This window comes from Excalfactoria chinensis, chromosome 16 (genome assembly GCF_039878825.1).
Source record: "Excalfactoria chinensis isolate bCotChi1 chromosome 16, bCotChi1.hap2, whole genome shotgun sequence".
NCBI lineage: Eukaryota > Metazoa > Chordata > Aves > Galliformes > Phasianidae > Excalfactoria > Excalfactoria chinensis.
The window spans coordinates 8833683-8847359 of NC_092840.1; the positions used below are offsets into that span (position 1 = coordinate 8833683).

The window sequence follows — 13677 nt, forward strand, 5'->3', positions numbered from 1 at the left end:
GTGGCTTCTATGTAACAAAAGGGATTTTTTTTCCCTGGAAAATGAACTTTTTTCTTCTCCCAGATTAATCTGATGGGGTTTCCAGTTAGGCAGGACAAGGAGTACGTTCCCCAGAAGTATCTTTGCCAGAACTTGAGGAGGGATGCATAAACAAGTACATCACCTGAGCGTCTTTTCCTGTTATGGAACTTATGGAATCCCTTCAGCAGGGCTGCTACCCTGGTTTTCATCTGCATCCTTTCCTCTTGCAGAAATGCAACGGGTGCACTCAGTTGTCTTCAGTGAGCTTTGGATCAGGCCTTGGGCACGAGTCAGAAGTAAGCATAAGGAAAAATGGTACTTTAACACCATGTACAGGCTGGTTGTGTGCTGCATCTTTGTGACTTTCCAGTGAATTCACACTTCACTTTGTGTAACGTTTATCACAAAAAGGTTTCCTAAGCTTAGCTAAGCAAAAAGACTTTTCAGGAGGGGAAATGGTTCGTTCACGCTTGAGAGGGCTGCCTGCTAAATGTTACATTAACGATAAGATCCTAAAAGCGCTGGTCTGAGGTGAGCAGTCTTTTTCTTTCCTTTTCTATGCTATCTTTGCTGAAGTTTTCTCTTTTGCTTCTAGTGGAGGAGAACACTTCTTCTCTTCTTTTTCATCGCCGACTTCAACCACAGGGTCAGCTTTAATTTGGGTGAGTCAGAAACATTTATCTTTGAAGTTCTCCCATGCCTGGGAATGAAGTGTTTCTCCTCATCTCAGAAGACAGGAGTTTTAAATAATTGAAATGCTTAAAAAAAAAAAAAAAAAAAAAAAAAAAAAAAAAAGAAAGAAAAAGAAAAAGCAATAATAGCTATTTGTTTAACCTGCCTTATAGCAGGCCTGATTTATATGTTTGCTGGTGCATATGAGATTTTAAGAGACTTCTTTAGTCCCTCTATGACAATGTTTATGGTTTGTTTATAGAAAGAGATCTGCACTCCAGATTTTGCTCTAAACTCTGCTCAGCTCAGACAGTTGTGGCAGCAGATAGACTTGACCTGGTCCTCACCCTGTTTAAGATGTGCTTTATTTTTGCAGGCATTCCATAGTTGCAGGAAGCACTCAAGCCTTAATCTGGACCACTTGTCGGGTAGTGAAAGGGAAAAAGCAATACAGGGAGCAATCCTCTTGAAAAACCATACATGGGCTTAGAGAGAGCTCAGCAGGCCTGCAAATGCTGTAGGCAGCTTTGAAATCCCCAGTTTGAGATGGGCCAATGAGTCTTTGTTGTTGATGCCCCAAGGGAAAAGCTAAATGTAGTGCACATCACAGTGTGAATGCATACCAAGAATAAACAGAGATTTTGCATGGTTTGATCTGTACACCCTTTTCCTGCCTCCTTCTGCAGTTTTGGTGGAAACAAAACTGCTTAAAAGACGGAAAACCCTGGAAATATGTTGGTTCTCAGATTGTAAGAGGTGTGTCCAAGTTCGTCAAGACTGGAATCTTTTGTCCTCTCATAGTTTGTGCCCGTGGGCAGGAGAGCATGCCATCAGTGCAGCTGCCTTACTGTTCAGAGGGCTGTGCATAGTGGGAGCAAGCATATGCTATCCTTGGCTTTATTTCTTTGGGAATATTAGAGATCTTGACACAAGTCTTTGTAATTTTCTTGGCTTCTGTGGTCTTCTTTTCCTCTACCCATACTAACTAGGTAGCATTGCCTGGTAGGTATGCCTGGTATTGCCAGTGCTTGGCTCTCTTCTATGAGATCTTGTATGGTGTATATGAAGGCCTGTGGTAAGAAACTCACAGCATTCTGAGTCTCAGAGCAAGCTTTCCTTCCTTTTTCTTTAGTATGTGAACAATCCGTTTCTTCTGAGGCCACAATATGACTAAACAAGAAAGAACAAACCTGAAGTATACTTGAAGAACACTGCAGTGAACTTTATCTATTTTAGTTCTTTTCCTGCTTTCACACTGAGCCCAACTAAACAATTAGTATTACTAATTCAATGGAAACTCTGCAAGATTTCCTTCATGAACTAACCTCAGTTCCTAGATGCACTGGAGATCAGTGTGGGCACAAAGAACGTTACCAGGGCTGAAGCCAGAGTAGTGACCACAGCAGCTGCTACTTATAAAATCCTTAACTCTCCTTGAATGAGAAATTTGGATGAAGGAACAGGAAATTCCCCGGAACTGATAAAATAATAAATCAATTAAAAGGTGTACGATGTGTGCAACTATTGCTTCACCTTGCAAGAGCACTGTGTTTTGCTGTCTCTTCTGAGAAGGGTTCTGTCCCTGATTTCTCAGGTGGTGAAAAGGATGTTGGCCCAATTGCTACTGCCACCTCTTGTAAACTTTGTGGTGATTTTGTATTTCCTGGAGCCTTGTGGAAGCCAGGCACTCGCTAAGCTCTATCAAGACTGTTTTCTCCCAGATTCTGCAACTCCATGACTTCTGCAGATCTACTTTCCTGCTCTCTGGGCATGCTGGTTTTCAAGCAGTATTCACGTGAGCAGATTATGGGAGGAAACAGGGTTCATTGAATGGAAGGAGGAGCCCAACTAAATAACCCTTGTGTCATGTGAGTTCTTGTGAAATTGGTGCAGATAAAAGTAGTAATGGTTTGAAAATTAGTTCTTCTGTCCTTCTCTCCTGGGCTTTAGAGTGCTGCCAGATGAGAGCTGGGCTATTTGGCTGATGTCTCCTTTTTTGTGTTCTTTCATTTCACCATTCTGTGCTCAAGCACATATCCCTGAATATCTGCTTATAAAATCAGAGTTTTCTTTGGAGATGTCTTCAGATTAAGGGGTTAAATAAAAGGACAGGAGAAGTGGAAATAGTTCATCTTTTGGTATTTTGTTAAGAAACCCCTAACACAGATACACACCCTAATCTTACCAACCCTGTAAAATAAATGGAAAGTTAATGAAGCAAACCTCTCAGTCTAATATAAAGACAGCAACTCACCTGAAAAATGACATGTTGAGAAGCAGGTTTCACATTCCTTCTTTGGACAATGCTCCCCTCACACAGACCTGAGAACAAACCCACTGCAAGAATCATTTATGCTACTATTGAGCATTGTGTAAGGCTAAACATAGAATGGAAAGGCAGTCTTTCTCAGACCATTCTCTCCTAAGTTGCAGCATACATACCATGATGCATTCCTAAACTGTTGTTAATTTAAGGGGTTTGAAGCCGAAAAGTGGAAATTCTGGAAATGTCATGCTGTTCCATGTGGGTTAACTTAAGCTGGGGTATCTGTGTTTTCAGTTTGAGGATTCAGAGTGACTTGGGGGAAGACTCTCATTTGCTCTTTTTCTGTCTACTGTTACTTTTCAGTCTGAAAATGAAGAGGACCAAGATTTAATATTGGAATTCTGTACTGCAGATTGTTAGTGGTATTATGAAATATAATTCGTATATTAGAAAATTAAAAAAAATAAGGACTTTTTATTCTTGAGTAGATATAAAATGAAATACTTTGATTATATATACCTGTATACCTGATTTTAGAAAGATTAATTTGGCATTTTCTTTTGTAATGGAAACCTCCAAGCTGTATTATTATCTCTCCACTTATCTAACTTTTGTTTTTTGTTTGTTTTTTTTATTCCTCTTATTCCTTTGACCTTCTGGGAGCTGCACAGTTCCAACAAAGATCACTGTGCAGAAAGAATATCCCAGCGCTCAGTTTCTTTCTGACTTTGCCGAGTTCTGTTTTCATTTAGACGCATAGTCAAAATTCCATACTTGATCAGACTAGTGCTATAGTATCCTGTCTTTAAGAAAGCTAGTAACAGATGCAGCATAGGAAGGGGAAAGGAATGCTTTGGTTAGTAACCCAGGGGTAACCTGCCTATGGGGAATGATTTCTCCCCAGGCCCTAGCAGTTGGAGACTTAGTTATGCCCTAAAGTATAAAGCTTTATATCCTCTCAAAAAACTGCATCAAAAAACTGCATTTTCTTCATGGAGTCCCATTAAGTTCTTGCCTCCACAGTTTGTAGGATAACAGTGAGTTGAATAACCCATCTGTGCTCAGTTATGGAATAGATTTCTTCTCAGTCACTTTCCTTTTTGGACTATTTCAATTTAATTAAACGCTCAACCTTTAAAGCATACTTTTCCATATTGAAAAATAAATTCCTCATCATAGCTTCATAGTAGCACAGAACCTACCCAATTCTTTATTTTTCACTTTGAATAATTCTGCGTTTCTACATGGATGAGAGATCGCTTAACCAACCACTTATCTGCTGTAGAAACAATATTTTAAACATGCAATTTTCCATGAAAGAAGCTAGTTCAACAAGTAATTCCCGTCTGTCTTTGATGGATCATTTGCTCAGACATAATGAATTCTGCAACATCTGATAACTGTATTTCTCATAAAATAATCACCGTAAAATAATGAGTTACCGTATCATTACTTTTGCTTTGTTTCTCATTGCTTGCCTTTTTCTCTTGAAAGAAGTCCTTGAGTTCTTGATGAATCTTCATGGCTTGAAGGACCTGTCTTTGGCCAGGTTGAAAGAAAAAATCCTTTACTTTTCACTCACAGTTGCTCTTAAATACTGAATGGTATCCTTCATCCCTTCCTACTTCCTATGGAAGTACGTGGGTCCATCTTTATCATTGGGATAAAACACTTGTTAATATAATTCTAGCCTGCTAGACCTCTGATGAGATAAGCCACAGATCTTAAGAAGAAAGGGATGGAGAAAAAGCTTCATAGGAGAGAAAAAAGAATTGGGGAAAAGGGGCCAGGGGGAGAAAAAAAAAAGTGATTTTAGATGGTATCAAACAAATGGAAAGTAAAGTATTTTACTGTCTGTTCTCTCCCACCAAATTTGCCTCTGCCCAGCTCAATCCTGGTACCACCACTTAGGTCAGAGAGTTATTAAGATGCAATGAAGCAACAATTTCTGGAAAGCTGGAACCATCCTAGAATACTTCAAGCATTCTTCCTAAAGGCTCTGATCCAAAACCCACAGAAGTACTTCCCATTGATTTCAAGAGGCTTTCAGCTTTGCCATAATCCTGCATCACTGAAGAGAATGCTGAAATTGTTGTTGGCAAGGTGTTCAAGAAGTCATTACTGCTGTTATTAAAAGAATTTATCACTTACAGAAACAAAATGCTGCTCTGTATCTGCTGAAATAGTAACAGTACCTCCCCATCTGATAGCTGTGCACAATTAAAATCATCACAAATTCAAGACTAAAAGGCTTGAAGAGTAAAGATTCAACAAAAATTTGAAAGCTGTAGTATTGGCACTAACAGGAAGGGCTTGCATTTGCTTCTCAAACTATCTCTATTTGAAAAGTATGTGCACTTTTTCAGATGCTATTTCACTTCCTGTTCCTAGCAATGACCTCTACTATCTGTGCTGGACTTAGATAGTATTTTTTTTACAGAAAAGAGATCTCTTTAATCAGCTTAAAAAACATTGTGAACTGAAACAGCTCTTATTTAAAAGTTTAACTTTACTTTCATCAATTTATAATCAGAGTTCCTCTGGTATGTTTGATTCCTGACAAACAAGGATAAAAGTCTTGTGCCCCCATTGCTAATGAGATGATAAAACAGCAGGGATCAAGTTTTTAATTACTACAGGCTATGCACTGGAGAGGTACCAATGATATTTTCTATTGCATGTCTAAGTTGTAACTTCAGGCTTATGACAGTCATGCTGTGTTCCTCTGCCTTTGATGATCACTCATCTTTGTCTCCTGAGAACATACAAAAATTTCTGAGCTTGGATCCTGGGGGGCTTGCAATTATTGCTGTAACCTGGCACAGGTTCCAGTGTAGTACCATTGCTGCTCAGCAAGGATCTGATGTCTGAATGGAGGATAGGACATGCAAAACATTATGAAGTTTTCTTCTCAAACAATCTGGATTCTCAATTTAACTTGTATTATGATTTTAATTAAGCTCAAGAATAATTTAATATTGTTTCACTTTTTCCTATCAGAAGCACAATCTATTACCTTCTCATTAATGAAGTATTACAGCCACAGGCATGCAGCAGTGCACGTTTTTGGCACTAGGGGACTCAGTCTGTGGAACACAGAAGCATGTTTTTGGAAATGGTCGTTGTTCCTACCCACATTTACAAGCCTGCTGAGCAAGTTTTTCTGTGTATAAGATTAATAGTGATGCAAGAGATTTAAATGCATTTTCTAGTAATAAATAGTTCCATTATTAGAAAGAGAGAGCTGAAGCAGACAATTTTGCCAGCCCACCTTTCCCTTCCCCAGCTTCACAGATCTCATCTACCCTAATCAATCTGCATTTGGCCAGTATTCTATTTATTCAAATGTTTATTTTCCCTTTTCCTCCACAATGCTGACTTAGATAAGAGTTAATATTTCCTTTGGCTCCAGTGCAAGGCAAACACAAGGAGAGCCACCCATTCTGCTAACACAGACAAAGCAGAGATGAGACAAGAATGAGGGCATCTTTAGGTTACAAAGAAAGCCATCCCTCTCAGTTGTGTCGGGATTGGATCACAGCTTAGAACACCAGGTATTTGTGCAAAGGAACAAATCAGAGGAAAACATGGTGTCTCCTCACCAAGCTTCTGAGAGATTTTATCCTTTCACACAAGGTTTGTTTTCTGGTGAAAAAATTGTGAAGTGTGGCCATAAACACACCTCTTCAAATCAAGAAGAGGCTGGATCAGTGCAGGCCATGTACTTATGAAAGTTTGCTCTGAATCTGCGGCATCTTTTTCCTGCCACATTTGTAAAGCTCTGCCTTGTTCCACAAAATCTTACATTGTTTCCACTTAATTCCCTTATGCTGAAAGAGCACTCCGTGAGACAACTATTTCCTCTCAATTTTATGTTGCCTTTTCTGTTTAACCACCGCTTGATATGAGAGGTGTGTACCCAAAACGAAGCTTCAGTTTATACTTCCTCTATGCAGTCAAATCTCAACCCAGGGAGCTTTCCATCTGGGGAAGGAATTAGGACCACAGAAATGGTCAGATGGTCAATCCAGCATGAAATGGGCTCAGTAAGGGGAAAAAAAGAGAAGGAAATCAGGAGCAGGATGTCCTCCATGAATGTTGACATAGGAAAAAATAGGGAAGTGCTATTTCTTCATCTAAACTTGAAAATTTTATAGTAAGATCATTTGAGTATGGAAAAAAAAAAATAATAAGGAAGTGCCTACATGGTGAGATGTTACAAAATTGTGCATGAAAGCAAACGAAGATATTAATTTCAGCAAGAATCGTGTATTCGGATCTGACTTGAATTCTCCAGAGATCGCACGTCAAACAAACACTGCAAAAACCAAGAGACCTGATGACCCACTTCTCTCTAACTTGAGGATAAAACCCAACTGCTTTAGTAGCCCTATCCAAACTGGCTGTAAATAATCATTCTTGAGAACAACAGAGTGGTAAGACTAACTTCAAAAAGCACCTCACAAATTCGAAAACTTCTGTTAAATAACCAACCATGATTCAATTGCATTTTAAAAGCAAATCATGAAGGAGACTTTATACTTATTTTGTTTTACTACTGATATGGCAGATCAAAAATGTTCATGTTACAGCTTCTGCCTAGAAACCAAGCATAGCTTAAATGCATTGATTTATTTTACAGATGTTGGACATCCAAGTAATAGAGTATAGTTCTGTAGGGGCTATTAATGACGCTAAAGAATTATACAGCTCATATGAGCTCAAACCAGTGCATAAATAGAATCAAGAGACATTTAATATGCTGTGTAATAGAACGTGAAATGATGTTGACCATAAAATGCATATAATATAAACTGCAGAAATTACTCCATTTTAATTATCTGTTCCTTAAAAAGAAAATGTAAAGTGTTTAAAAGATTGAGCAAAACGTGTGCATAGATCGTATAAATCATCATGGGTATCAATTATATCTCAGAAAAGTGTACAGCTCTTATAACATCAATGACTGCTTTTAATTACAGATGCAGTGTCATTTTCTTAATTTTAATGAGTCTGTTTCTATTGTAGCATTAACTTGCACTGAAGATGAAGAGGCCAAAAGAATTTTGAATTAGAAGAATTCCAAAGGTATTTGAGAGGCACCCAGAACAGCCACTGGGTTCAGCTCCCTTCCCTCTCATGCAGGTCATGAAGAATATCAGGACAAGGACAAAGCAGCAGTGAGTACTGCCTGGGTCCCCAGACACCACAGTGGACCTTTGGAGAAAGAAATAATTAACATAATTTAGCAGCTTGCTAAAAAAGCAAGTTAATAATAAAAACAAAATAGACAGCTGCAAAGGTTGTTGGGAGCGTGTGTATAGGCAGAGGGCTCACCTTTATATTCACCCAAGGGAAGTACAACAGCCATATGCCTTGCCTGTCTGGGTTCTGTCTAAAAGGTGTTTAACCATCCTTTTTCAGACACACTCTATAGACTCCTGTGATACTTGGAAGGGCAAGAAATTTCTGTTGGGTCTGATAGCTAATGAGGAACCACCTCCTCATCCCGACATACCAGTTCTTCAAAGGCTCTGGGTGGCAATGCCTGTTCAGTGCATGGCAGAAAAGCCTGCTGTGCTGGATGAAGGGCCCTAGGGAGGCAAGGGTTTGTTGACACAGAGCAGTAGCATTGCTAGGCTGTGGGCATGTGCTTCTGTTCAAGCTGTGCTGCGAGGACACAGGTGTGTGACCCCAACCACCACCTCTGAGCAGGCAGTGGGTGGCACACAGAGTTGGTCATTCCAGACATCCTTCCCACGGCCTGAACCAGTCTAGATAGCAACAAGAACAAAGCATGAATGTGTGAGCTGCTGTTCCCTCTTGACACAGAGTGATGTGCTCCAGGCTGTGGTGAGACATGGTGGAGTACTTCTTCAGGAGGTATTCCTGAAAAGGAAGATGCTGCTTCTTGCTTTTCCAGCTGGAAGGTGCACACAGGTTTAATGCTGCAGGATTTGTAGCTCTTTGTGTACTTAACACAACGCATTGGTGATATTCTGCACAAAACCTTTCCCCTGGCAGCTGTCAGGCTTGTTATAAGCTGCAGTGGAGCAACCAGTCAGGACATGTGGCTTTGCGAAAGGATTGTTGTGAGCATCGTTGTGCTCCTTTATTCCAGAAAATCAAATTTACTCCTCTCTATTCCACGTTCTAACAATAATTTCCTGCAACAAACGTATCGTCCTCCCAGCATGGAAAATAAGGCAAAAACAACTCATTCAAAGCTAGTAGGATTTAGGAAGAGCTTTTAGAAAACGTTGAATCTGTGACACCTCTGTCCCTAACCTTTCTTCAACAAAACCTTTTGTAACAGTGGCACTTCTTCAATAGAGAATGTATCAGCCACAGCTTGTTACCGGAGGCAGAAATTATCAGAGAAAGTTAATAGAGAGGAAAAACAACAAATAATCCAACAGTAAATATTAGGGGTTTATTAGTAGTCTCATACTGACCCCAGTGAAGATGTTAATTCTCATTAATGGTTGTCTGAATAGGAAAAAGAGGGGGGGGGGGCGGGGGAGGTAAAATAAGGCAAATAAGATATTTTAGGTGCTTTCTAAATGCTGCAAATCATTCACCCCACTTTTGGTCAGATAAGAAAGTTCCAGGGGTGGCTATTTGTGAGATACTTAATGCAGGGAGAGACTTTTACGAAATTATTTTTGCACAGGAGACAAATGTGTAACCATATGATTTTTTTTTCCCCCTGCTATGTTAAAAATGCATTTGTATTTTTTCAAGCACACCCCGATTAAAGAGGGCACATCTGTTTTAAGTCCTTCTTTATGAAAATTACTGAGCTTCCTCTGAAAGCTTATCTTTTAATTTCGAAATTCTTTGTAGCAATAACTTAGATAATAACCAACCATATTTCTGTCTTCTTTGGGGGAAAAAAGAGAGAGAGAGAGAGGGAGAGAGAGAGAAAGAAAGAACCATTTTGAGCTTTGAACTCCCCCTCCCTCCCCTCTCTGGGTCTCCTTTGAAAAGGCCCCCCTCATTTGCGTTTAAAATGGATGTTTCATACTGGTTGATTAGTGTTAGTATGGGATACCAGCCGCTCTGAGCCCAAGGCTCAGCTTGAGATCTGCGGATTATTCATCAACTTCCCCGGCAGGGGGGACCGTTTCTCACTTTCACTGCACAGCAGCAAAGTGTTCAGCTTTGCTTTTTAAGATTTTTTTTTTTTTCCCCTTTTCACAAACTTTTTCTTTTTCTTTTTCTTTTTTTTTTTCTTTTTTTTTTTTCTTTTTTTTTCTTTCCTCCTTTTTTTCTCCCCCAATGAAGGGGTTACTTGAGTGTACATAACACCAGATCACTTTTAATACCGAACCTCCCCCGCTCCGGCTGGCTTTCTTGCCCTGAATAGCACATAATGGATCGGGATGTATTTCCCATATGTCTGTCTCGTTACAACCATTGTTTAAGGCAATGATCATTTAGATACGTAAACTGAGACTTGGAGAGCACTTGATCTTATCGTTGTATTAAGGCTCTGTTATAGTATCTCACTTTTTTCTTATTTTTCCTTATGTCTCACTGATGCTTTTTATTAGGTTAGAATAGGTGTAGAGGACATACGTTAGGGCATATCTGTAATAACAATACTTCAACAGCACTTATTATCATGGCATTCAGCACGTAGAGTGCCCAGTCTGAACAAAATTGTTATTTGGTGTTGGCTACCTGTTTGTTTGCAATCTCTTATTAAGTTAATACAGTTAATAGCTGTACCTGCAGTGCTAATGCTTCAGAACCAATGAAAAGGGAATGTTGCCTGCACAGAACAAAAGCAAATAGCACACAATTTTGTGTGCCTAAAATCTAGTCCACTTTTGTGTCATTTGATCTCACAAAAGATGGGATCCCTACAAATGTGAGGTCTCTCAGCCCTGTAAGATATTATGGATACAGGAACACAATGGCAACATGAAGTTTTTCTAGGTATTTATTTGTGTGCATATACATATTCCTTTGCTCCTTTGTCTCCAGCTGCCTTTAGGCATTCATTCTTCCTTGAAAACAGTGAATAGATATGGAGTTATAATGGCTACAAAAGGGCCCAATTTTTCTTTCTTCCTTAGCCACCTAAAAGAGGGATGAATCTTGATAATAATTTAGAAGAATCTATTGCTTATAGAAAGAAATCAGCACCTGCAGAACATTACCATGTTAACAGTATCCTCCAGAATATTCCTGAGATACGGAGCTTGCTGCATGAACTGATGGAGTCCAGACAAGAGGATCAAATGGAAATCTCAACACTGAGATGGCAGAGACTGACATAGTGAGACACAGGATGATTTGGTGCTGTGTTCACCATCATTCATTCGTCTTTAAATTAACAGCTATTATGAGCTGATTGTTTCCTTTTGTCCCCTGCTTTCATCCCTGAGGAAAAAGCAAGAAAGACAAATTTCAGTTGGTACTTTTAGTGAATTATATTTCTCCTCTGGGATGTTTTCCATCTGCCTACAAGGAGCTTAGGAGGAGTTGGGGGTGCTCACTGTTGAACTCAATTAACAACTTAACCCTATCAGAAACAGGTGAATGCAGCCCTGAATGTGAAACTGAATGTGAAACTGTGACTGCTCACAGAAAATACCCACTATAGCAACATTTATATGATGCATTTTAGAATCCACGTGCAACTGATAGTGCTGAACTATCCAAATTCTCCAGCTGGATCATGAAAACCACAACAGTGCCTCAAATAAGTCTTTTCTACTCTTAATTAACACAATATCTTAACAACACAAATGGGTTTCTATCTCCTCTGTTAGGTCATCTGGACAAGCTCTTTTCTTTGTAAAAGCCCTGCACTGGGTAGCATCATGGGATCAGATCCCAGAATGGATTTTAAATGGAAGGGAATTGCTACACCTTCAAATTAGCGTTACACAGATCAGGATCCTCACTACTGCATTCATCACCATGCTTTCCCACTGAACTCTGTTGGGAATCCATGCAGCAGGAGCATTTATAACGTGATGCGTCAGGCAACGACCCAACATTTTAAAAGTCAGGCAAAATAAAATCTTATACAATCACGGCCTGCAAATGTTCCAGGGAAAGTGAGTGAAATGGTGACAGGTGCTGTGTGTGTAGGTAAATGCAGGTTTTGTTTCAGACCAAATGTGTCAGTATGATTTAAATTCGATCGTGAAATTAATTGTTGGGATTTTTAATTCATAAAGCACCATTTGGTCATTAAAGCATCTTCAGAATAAAGAAAATAACTCCGGTATTTATTGTTTTGCTTCAATTTACATTGGCGCTATAAGGAGCCGACAAGAAATGATGACAAATAAGCTATTGTAACCCTTTGGGAGTTTATTAGGTCATTTGTGCGACCATTGAATAGAGTCATTTGTTACCCTCAGGTGTTTGAGAGTCTCTTTACCCTTGGGAAAGGAATTTAACAAAGGAGTGTATTTCAAAGAAGGCACTCTGTGTTTTCCACCCTTTTTCTGAAGTGTTTTCAAACACACTCCAAGCTAAAAATTCTCAGAAGTGAGAAAAAGAGGGATATATCAGACGACCCCTGAAGCAGCTGACAATCCCAGGGAGCAGAAGATAGGGTCAGACTCTAGATGCTTGAATCCCAAATACATTTTCACCATAGGAGGCCCTGATTTATTTTTGCCCTACCCACTGGTTGCAAACTTTGAAATGCACAATACAAAAGCATTGGACTAATGCCCTACTTGCATTTTTTTGTTTGGCTGAAATGTGACATGTCTTGGGTTTTTTTTTCTGTCTGGTTCCAAAGGACATTGGTTGGGTCCTTTGTTGCAAAACAACATTGCATCTGCCTTTATCTATATATCTTCTTAATTAAAGGAAGGATTAGCATTAGTTTAAGCTATAAGAAAACAAGTTGTCAGGCAATATCAATATAGCCATGGTGATGAATCTGCTAAACACAAAATTAGCAAAAAATTAACTACATTTCTAATTATCATACCTTTCTAATTATCATCTAGGTAGTTATCCGGCCTGAAAGCAATGGTCCAGTCCAAAGAAGAGTAAGAAAGAAGACAAAGGAAAACTGGACGTAAATCTGTGTATGTATGTTTTAAATTACTTTTTTACTTCCTCGAATAGTGGCAATGAAATTTTACTCGTGGTTCCTACCTAAAATGCGCAGAGTAAGCAGATTTAGCATCACCCAACTTGCACTTTGTTCAAGAGGTGCTATCCAGTGAGTTCACTAGCTCATTATTTCTGCTTAATTATCATACCTAGAGATGAAAATCTGTGGAAATTGAAAGGTTAGCAGTGGCAGTGATGAAATAACAACACAGCTTGTCATTCATTGTAAATTAATACTGATCAGGCTTTGAGAAGCACAGCTCTATCCTTCGCTGTGCCACTAACTCTATAGAAAAGCTACCAGTGATTCCAATACTTTTATACACTAATTCAATGACTGATGTGTATTTTTTGTCTGCACAATCAGAAGTCCTTCTTGTCGCTGCAAGGCCATAAACCTGGGTTTAGTGGGAACCATTTTAAGAACTCTTATTTAAGAGTTTGGAATAATTTTGTCTCCTCCTAAAAAATTCACTTTAAAATGTGGTTAAGACTTCAAAGGGTTGGAAGGTGGTGCTTTGAGTGATACTGGGAGGCTGGAAGGTGTCACTGTGGTTTCACAGTGCCCACCAGTCTCCTTTCCATGATGCTGTGTCAGGCAGGAGTTAACTGCATATTAGAGG

General features: G+C 39.3%; 1 protein-coding gene across 4 annotated transcripts in view; it reads left to right on the forward strand.

The window, feature by feature from the left end:
* The window catches only part of PIWIL1 (piwi like RNA-mediated gene silencing 1), a 147852-nt gene that overhangs the window by 113510 nt on the left and 20665 nt on the right, over positions 1 to 13677 (forward strand). For 3 of the 4 annotated variants that reach the window (XM_072350885.1, XM_072350884.1, XM_072350888.1), the window contains exons 3-4: positions 7988 to 8139; positions 12946 to 13026. The gene's annotated coding sequence lies outside the window, so the exon portion shown is untranslated. The remainder of the gene's footprint in view (positions 1 to 7987; positions 8140 to 12945; positions 13027 to 13677) is intronic. The other variant, XM_072350886.1, reaches the window with a different exon arrangement.